This window comes from Callorhinus ursinus, unplaced genomic scaffold, assembly GCF_003265705.2.
Source record: "Callorhinus ursinus isolate GAN/ISIS: 27379988/994484 unplaced genomic scaffold, GSC_fseal_2.0 scaffold40, whole genome shotgun sequence".
Lineage (NCBI taxonomy): Eukaryota > Metazoa > Chordata > Mammalia > Carnivora > Otariidae > Callorhinus > Callorhinus ursinus.
Window position 1 is genome coordinate 13,943,034 of NW_027397102.1, and position 7,034 is coordinate 13,950,067.

The 7,034-nt window shown below is 42.2% G+C and overlaps 1 pseudogene; it reads right to left on the reverse strand.

Annotated features, from left to right (window-relative positions):
- Positions 1 to 5,291: 5,291 nt before the first annotated feature.
- LOC112837171 (ubiquitin-conjugating enzyme E2 D2 pseudogene) lies at positions 5,292 to 5,627 on the reverse strand (annotated as a pseudogene).
- Between the last annotated feature and the right edge of the window lie 1,407 nt (positions 5,628 to 7,034).

The window sequence follows — 7,034 nt, forward strand, 5'->3', positions numbered from 1 at the left end:
ACAGCTTCAGGAGAATAGGTATGATTTCTTCCTTAAATGTTTGGTAGAATTCTCCTGGGAAGCCATTCAGCCCTGGACTCTTGTTTTTTGGGAGGTTTTTGCATACTGCTTCAATTTCCTTGCTGTTTCCTGGTCTGTTCAGATCGTCTATTTCTTCCTGTTTCAGTCTTGGTAGTTTATAAGTTTCCAGGAGTGCGTCCATTTCTTCTATATTGTTTAATTTGTTAGCATATAGTTGCTGGTAATAATTTCTTATAATTATTTCTATTTCCTTGGTATTAGTTGTAATCTCTCCCTTTTCATTCATGCTTTTATTAATTTGGGTCCTTTCCCTTTTCTTTTGAATAATCTGGCCAGCAGTTTATCAAGTCCTTCGAAGAACCAGCTTCTAGTTTTGTTGATCTGTTCTACTATTTTTCTGGTTTCTATTTCATTTATTTCTGCCCTAATCTTTATTATTTCTCTTTTACTTGGTTTAGGTTTTATTTGCTGTTCTTTCTCCAGGTTGTTTAGGTGTAAGTTAAGCTTCTGCATTTGGGATTTTTCTAATTTTTTGGAAGAGGCTTGGATGGCTCTGTATTTCCCCCTTAGGACTGTCTTTGCAGTATCCCATAAGTTTTGGTTCAACATGTTTTCATTCTCATTATTTTCCATGAATTGTTTAAGTTCTTTAATTTCCTGGTTGACCCAATCATTCTTTAGCAAGATGCTCTTTAACTTCCACGTGTTTGCGTTCCTTCCAAATTTCTTCTTGTGGTTGAGTTCCAGTTTCACAGCATTGTGGTCTGAAAATATGCAGGGGATAATCTCAATCTTTTGGTATCTGCTGAGACCTTATTTATGACCCAGTATCTTGTCTTTTCTGGAGAAAGTTCCATTTGCACTCGAGAATAATGAATATACTGTTGTTTTAGGAGAGAATGTTCTGTATATATCTACGAAGTCCATCTGGTCCAATGTGTTATTCAAAGCTCTTGTTTCTTTGTCTTCTGCTTATATGATCTGTCCATTGCTGTGAGTAAAGTGTTGAGGTCTCCTACTATTAATGTATTATTATCCAAATTTTTTTTTTATTTTGGTTATTAACTGGTTTATATAATTGGCTTCTCCCATGTTCGGGGCTTAGATATTTACAATTCTTAGCTCCTTTTGTTGGATGGACCCTTTAAGTATTATATAGTGTCCCTCTACATCTCTTACTACAGTTTTTGGTTTAAAATCTAATTTGTCTGATATGAAAATTTCTACCCCTTATCTTCAATCTGGTGGTGTCTTTAGTTCCAAAATGAGTCTCTTGTAGACAGCATATGCATGGGTCCTACTTTTTTATCCAATATGATACCCTGTGTCTCTTGGTGGGAGCATTCATCCCATTCCCATGGAGAGTAACTATTGAAATATATGAATTTAATGCCATTGTATTTCCTGTAAGGTCCTTGTTTCTATAGATTTTCTGTTTCTGTCTGGTCTATGTGACTCTTGGGGTTTCTCTTTGTTTACAGAATCCCCTTTAATATTTCTTGTAGGGCTGGCTTGGTTGTCACATATTCTTTCAGTTTCTGCCTGTCCTGAAAGCTCCTTTTCTCTCCATCCATTCTGAATGATGATCTTGCTGGGTAAAGTATTCTGGCTGCATGTTCCTTTCATTTAGTGCCCTGATTATGTCCTGCCAGCCTTTGCTGGCTTGCCAGGTCTCTGGACAGGTCAGCTGTTATTCTGATGTTCCTCCCTCTGTATGTAAGAGATCTCTTCCCCCTAGCTGCTCTAAGGATACCTTCCTTTCCTCTAAGATTTTTGAGCTTCCTTATTACATGTTGGATGTGTTGCTCTATTTTTATTGATTTGGGGGGGAGCCCTCTCTTCTTCTTGGACTCAAATGCTTGTTTCCTTCTCCAGGATAGGGAAGTTCTCAGCTATGAATTGCTCAAATATACTTTCTAATCCTCTCTTTCTCTCCACCCCCTCAGCAATCCCAATAATTCTGACACTGGAGTGTTTCATGGAGTCGTTGATCTCTCTAATTCCAATCTCATGTGCCACTAGCTGTTTATCCCTTTCCTCTTCATTTTCCTTCTTTTCTATCAGCTTATCTTCTATGCTACTAATCCATTCTTCTGCCTCATTTACCCTGGCTGTTAGAGAATCCAGTTTAGACTACATTTCATTCATAGCATTTTTTGGTTCAGCCTGTTTAGATCTCATTTTCTGCCCTTAGAAATTCTATATTGTCACTAAGCCTTTTTTCCAACCTAGCTGTTGACTTCATGACTGCCATCCTAAAATCTGTCTCTGACATCTTGTTTATATCCATATCCATTAGTTCTGTGGCAGGGGACATTGTCTCTGGTTCTTTTTTTCTAAAGATTTTATTTATTTATTGAGACAGAAAGATACAGAGAAAGAGAGCATGAGCAGGGGGAGAGGCAGAAGCAGGCTCCCTGCTGAGCCAAGAGCCCAGTGCAGGGCTCAATACCAGGACCCTGGGATCATGACCTGAGCTAAAGGCAGACGTTTAACTATCTGAGCCACCCAGGTGCCCCTGGTTCTTTTCTTTGTTTGGAGTTCCTCCTCCTAGTCATTCTGTCAATGGATGGTTGAAAACTAGACAGAGTCCAAAATACCAACCATGACCCAAGCCAGATGTACCCTAGCAGTATCTGGATGGTGAGATGTCACCACTGAAAAAAACAAAGCCAAAATGAAACATAAGAATTAAATTTAAAAAATTGAAAAAAAAGAAAAAATATATATGTATAAGAAAATTAAGGGAAAAAGAGAGGCAGAGGGATGGGGGCTATTATCTCTCAGTGTGGACAAAACAGGGAGTTTCAGTTGTTCCTGGGTGTATTTTGTTCTGTGTGTTAGAAGACACTACATCCCAAAATCACTGGGAAAATAAAACTTATAAATATAAAAAGGTAAAACTGAGTAGAGTGAAAAATAGGCTAAAATAAGGCACATATCTATAAAAACTATAGGTGTGCAAAAATACAAGTTAAAAAGCACCTATGCAAAAATGAGTAGGTATAATAGATATTTAGTTGAAATGAGGAGAAGGTATAAGGAAGAATTCAGCAGGGGAAAATGGCATGAGAAAAGGAAAAAAAAGAAAAACAAAAATAAAAAGAACAAAAGGATAAGAAAATTATATCTGAAAAGTAAATAAGTCATGAGGCCACACCTGGAGCTCAATATACAGTTTTTCCCTTGTGTTGGGATTTTACAGTCTTATAGGATCCAAAGGATTGTCATCCACCTGTTCTTCCAGCCTGTCTTTGGGGGGAGGGGCCTGTCGCTCTGTTTCTCAGGTAATCCTGTGTGGGTGGGGTCATCCCACCCCCAGTCTGGGGGCTGGGCTCAGTGAAAATTGGACTTCTAGGTGGCTTTTATACACTGGGGCCTTTCCGAGCCTCTTCAGGGGATCAGAGCAAAAATGGCCATGGCCAAACCTCTGGCCCAGAGCAGAAAGTTCGCAGTTTGCCCTCTTTAATAAACTCTGCAGGACCAAGAGCCTCAGCTTCTGTTGGCACCACTGAGAACTGCAGTTTCCTTAGTTGCGTGCCCACAGCTACTCTCAGAAGTGTTTTCAGGAGCCTGGGTTTGTCTCTGCCCTTTGTGCTTTTAAAACCCCAAGTGGCTGTGGGCTTGCACACTTACCCGTGGTTGCTGAATCTGGTCGGGTTCTGCCCTAATGCCCCTTCTCAGTCAGTACTGCTCTGCAAGTTTTTACCCTTTCGTGGACGCTGTTTCCAGATTTTTTCAAGCTGTTTAAGGAAAGATCACCTATCGACCCACCCAGTTTGGGGTTTCTGGTGATCCTTGTTTCAAATCCCTTCCTGGTCTCGCTGACCAAGACCTGCTTCCTGGCTCCAACTCTCAGGCCCTCTACCATTTAAGGAATCTCCTTTTGCTCTGTGTGTTATGAACCTGGACTGGATCACCCGATGAAAGAACCAAGGGGCACCTGGAGATTTTGGATGATAGGAGCCGGCAAGCTCAGAGGAGAGTGACCTCCAAAGGTCTGAGCCCTGAGCACAAACAAAGGGGGTAATTTATACACTTCTGCTTCTACATACTGGGCACTCTTGGTGCGAGCATGAAGCAAGGCAGGGAGAGGAACCCAGATTGGTGCACGTGGGAAGCAGAGCAGAGGGAAGAACCGGGAAGAGCCCCAGGGCAGGGGTTGGGACTCCCATCCTGGCTCCACTGGCCATCTTAGGACAAAAATTTCCCTTATCATGTGGTCCCCTGTATCCTGAGACCACAATGCCTTACCTAGAATTCTGCCTTTTCATTTCCAGAACCCCTTTCAGAGTAGGATGTCTCTCACTAGAGCAGATTTCCAAAGACTCTGATTTTGCACTCTGGTCTTATATCACTCTCAAAGCATCAGCTTAAGGCAGCTCCCTCCCCCTTCAGTTAATCTTCCAATAACTCCCTGTAGATTCACAACTCCACCCTTCCTACCTCTCAAAAAGCTGTGCTTTTCTGCTTGTAGAGATCTAGATATATATATTCTTATATCTCAGGCTGATTTCATGGGTGTTCAAAATGGTTTGATAAATATCCAGCTAAATTCAGGAGACCAGTTTAAATGGGGTCCCCTACTCCTCCACCACCTTGCCCCTTCTCTGTTTTTTTATTTAAAAAAAGATTTATTTTATTTATTTGAGACAGAGAGCATGGGGGGGGGCAGAGAGAGAGGGAGAGGGTCTTAAGCAGACTCCATGCTGAGAGTGGAGCCTGATGTCAGGTTCAATCTCACAACCGTGAGATCATGACCTGAGTGGAAACCAAAGTCGGTTGCTCAACCTACTGCATCATCCAGGCACCCCCACTGTGTTTGATTTTTAATTGTACTAGTTTTATCATGAAAAAGACTTGCATAAAACCAGCTATGTCTTTTTTTCTTATATTTTTATTTCTTTTTTCTTCTTTATTATTATTAAAAAATAATAATTCCAGTGTAGTTAACATACAGTGTTATATTAGTTTCAGGTGTATAATACAGTGATTCAACAGTTCCATATATTACTCAGCACTCATCAAGATAAACATTCTCTTAATCCCCATCATATATTTCACCCATCCCCCCACCCACCTTCCCCTCTGATAACCATCTGTTTGTTCTCTATAGTTAAGAGTCTGATTTTTTGATTTGTCTCTCTCTTTTTATTTTTCCTTTGTTCATTTGTTTTGTTTCTTTAATTCCACATAGGAGTGAAGTCATATGGTTTTGTCTCTGATGGGATTATCATTTATTTAAAAATTACATGACTGTATTTCTGAGTCTATATTTGGGCTATTCTGTCATATTTCCACCTATCTTTTGTGTAAATATTCACACTTTCAGGAACCAAAGTACCATTGGGGTTGGGGTTGCACAACATAGAACAGATGGACAACAACACTTTGGAAATGGTCAGTGCTGAAAATTTCTTGGATCTAAGAATGTCCAGAAAGATGCTTTTGTTTCTGTTAATGTTCAGATGGTAAATCTGGGTGGTGAATGAGGTCTTTGGTAGTTTGAAGGGGTAATCAGATGGAAATTGGATCATTAGGAAATAGACTGCTCCCTGGTAGGGGCTGTCATTGGGCCACATTATGGTTGCCTGCCAGTGGAACATGTTGTCTCCCACAGGCTCTGCTAAGCACTGGGAAAAGAGGTTGAAGGATAGGTTGAGGAGCTTCTAGTGGATGCATTTTTAGGGCCATCATCTGCAACACATGGCCAATCCACATGCAGGGCCTGATGACAGGTAGAAGGAATGGAGACTGACCACACTGACAGATGAGTGGACTGAGGGACAGCTACAGGGTAGAAAGGGGCATCAGGGGAGGAGGATAGTGGCAGAGAGTGGGACTAAAGAGGGGATGAGTCAGACACTTGGTCCGACCTGAGGGGCTACTGGACACCCATGGCTTGCACCACTGCTGCCACCTCCCTGTTATCCAGAACTGAAGACTCTGCCACCTGGAGGTCTTGCCACCCTGACACACTGGGGCCTCAGCAATGAGACACAACTGGTCCCACTTGAGGCCACCTGACTTGACTATTCACCACTGCCACCCACATTGGAGGTCCCAGTGACAGGCAAAGTTGCACTCTGTGAGGTCCAGAGGCCACAATATTGGTGCAGTATGGTGTCACCAAGTTGCTATCCCAAGGGGTCTCAGGGTGGGGGTTTTATGGTAAAGGGGTGAGAGGCAGGGGAAGTTAAGGGTGTGAAGTAGGTGGAGGGGGTAAGAGGTTTGAAGGAAGGCAGAGGGAGTGTGGTTGGGGGTCAAGAGGGCAGGGACTTCCAGCTTCACCCAGGTCTCAGGCTCTGGGCAAGCAAGTAAGGTCACAGGCACCACCCACTGCCTACAGTACCCAAATAAATAAGAATAGTTCAATAAATTTTGTTCTACACTTCCCTCATCCAGATTCCTCTTCCCTTAACATTTTACTTCATTAGGTTTATACTGATTCTTCTCTCTCATTATATATACACTTAAGAGTAAGCTACATACACCAAGACCCTTTACTCTCAGATACTTCTGTGTGAATTTCCTAAGAAAGACATTCTCTTATATAATTAACTTTAATAAATTTAACACTGATACAATACCTCTATAATTTTTTTTCAAGGAAAAAGGCAATTTTATTCTTTCAAGAAAATGTACTAACAGGTTGAGGGAAGGAGCATGCTGGCCACATCTCCTGTCCTAAGCAGGGGTCTGAGATGAAGCCGGGCCTGATCAGGGCTTGGGAGAAGCTAATAAGTCTCCCTGTGGCACTAAGGAGAGGTCCAGGCAGGCCGAGGTGTGGGACTTTGTTCTGTTAGCACCAGGAACTGCCAGGAGCCACAACTGGACTCAGGGATAAGACAGTTCGTGGCCCTGCTCTGCTTCTACCTGAGCAGTCTGGGGAGGGACTGGTGGCAGAAGGCTCCTTGCAGGTGGTCATCTGAGTGTGATTCTCAAATTCACAGACCAACCTTGGTCCCCCAGGCCCCTGAAAACATAAGAATGAGCTTGTGAGCACCAAGTCC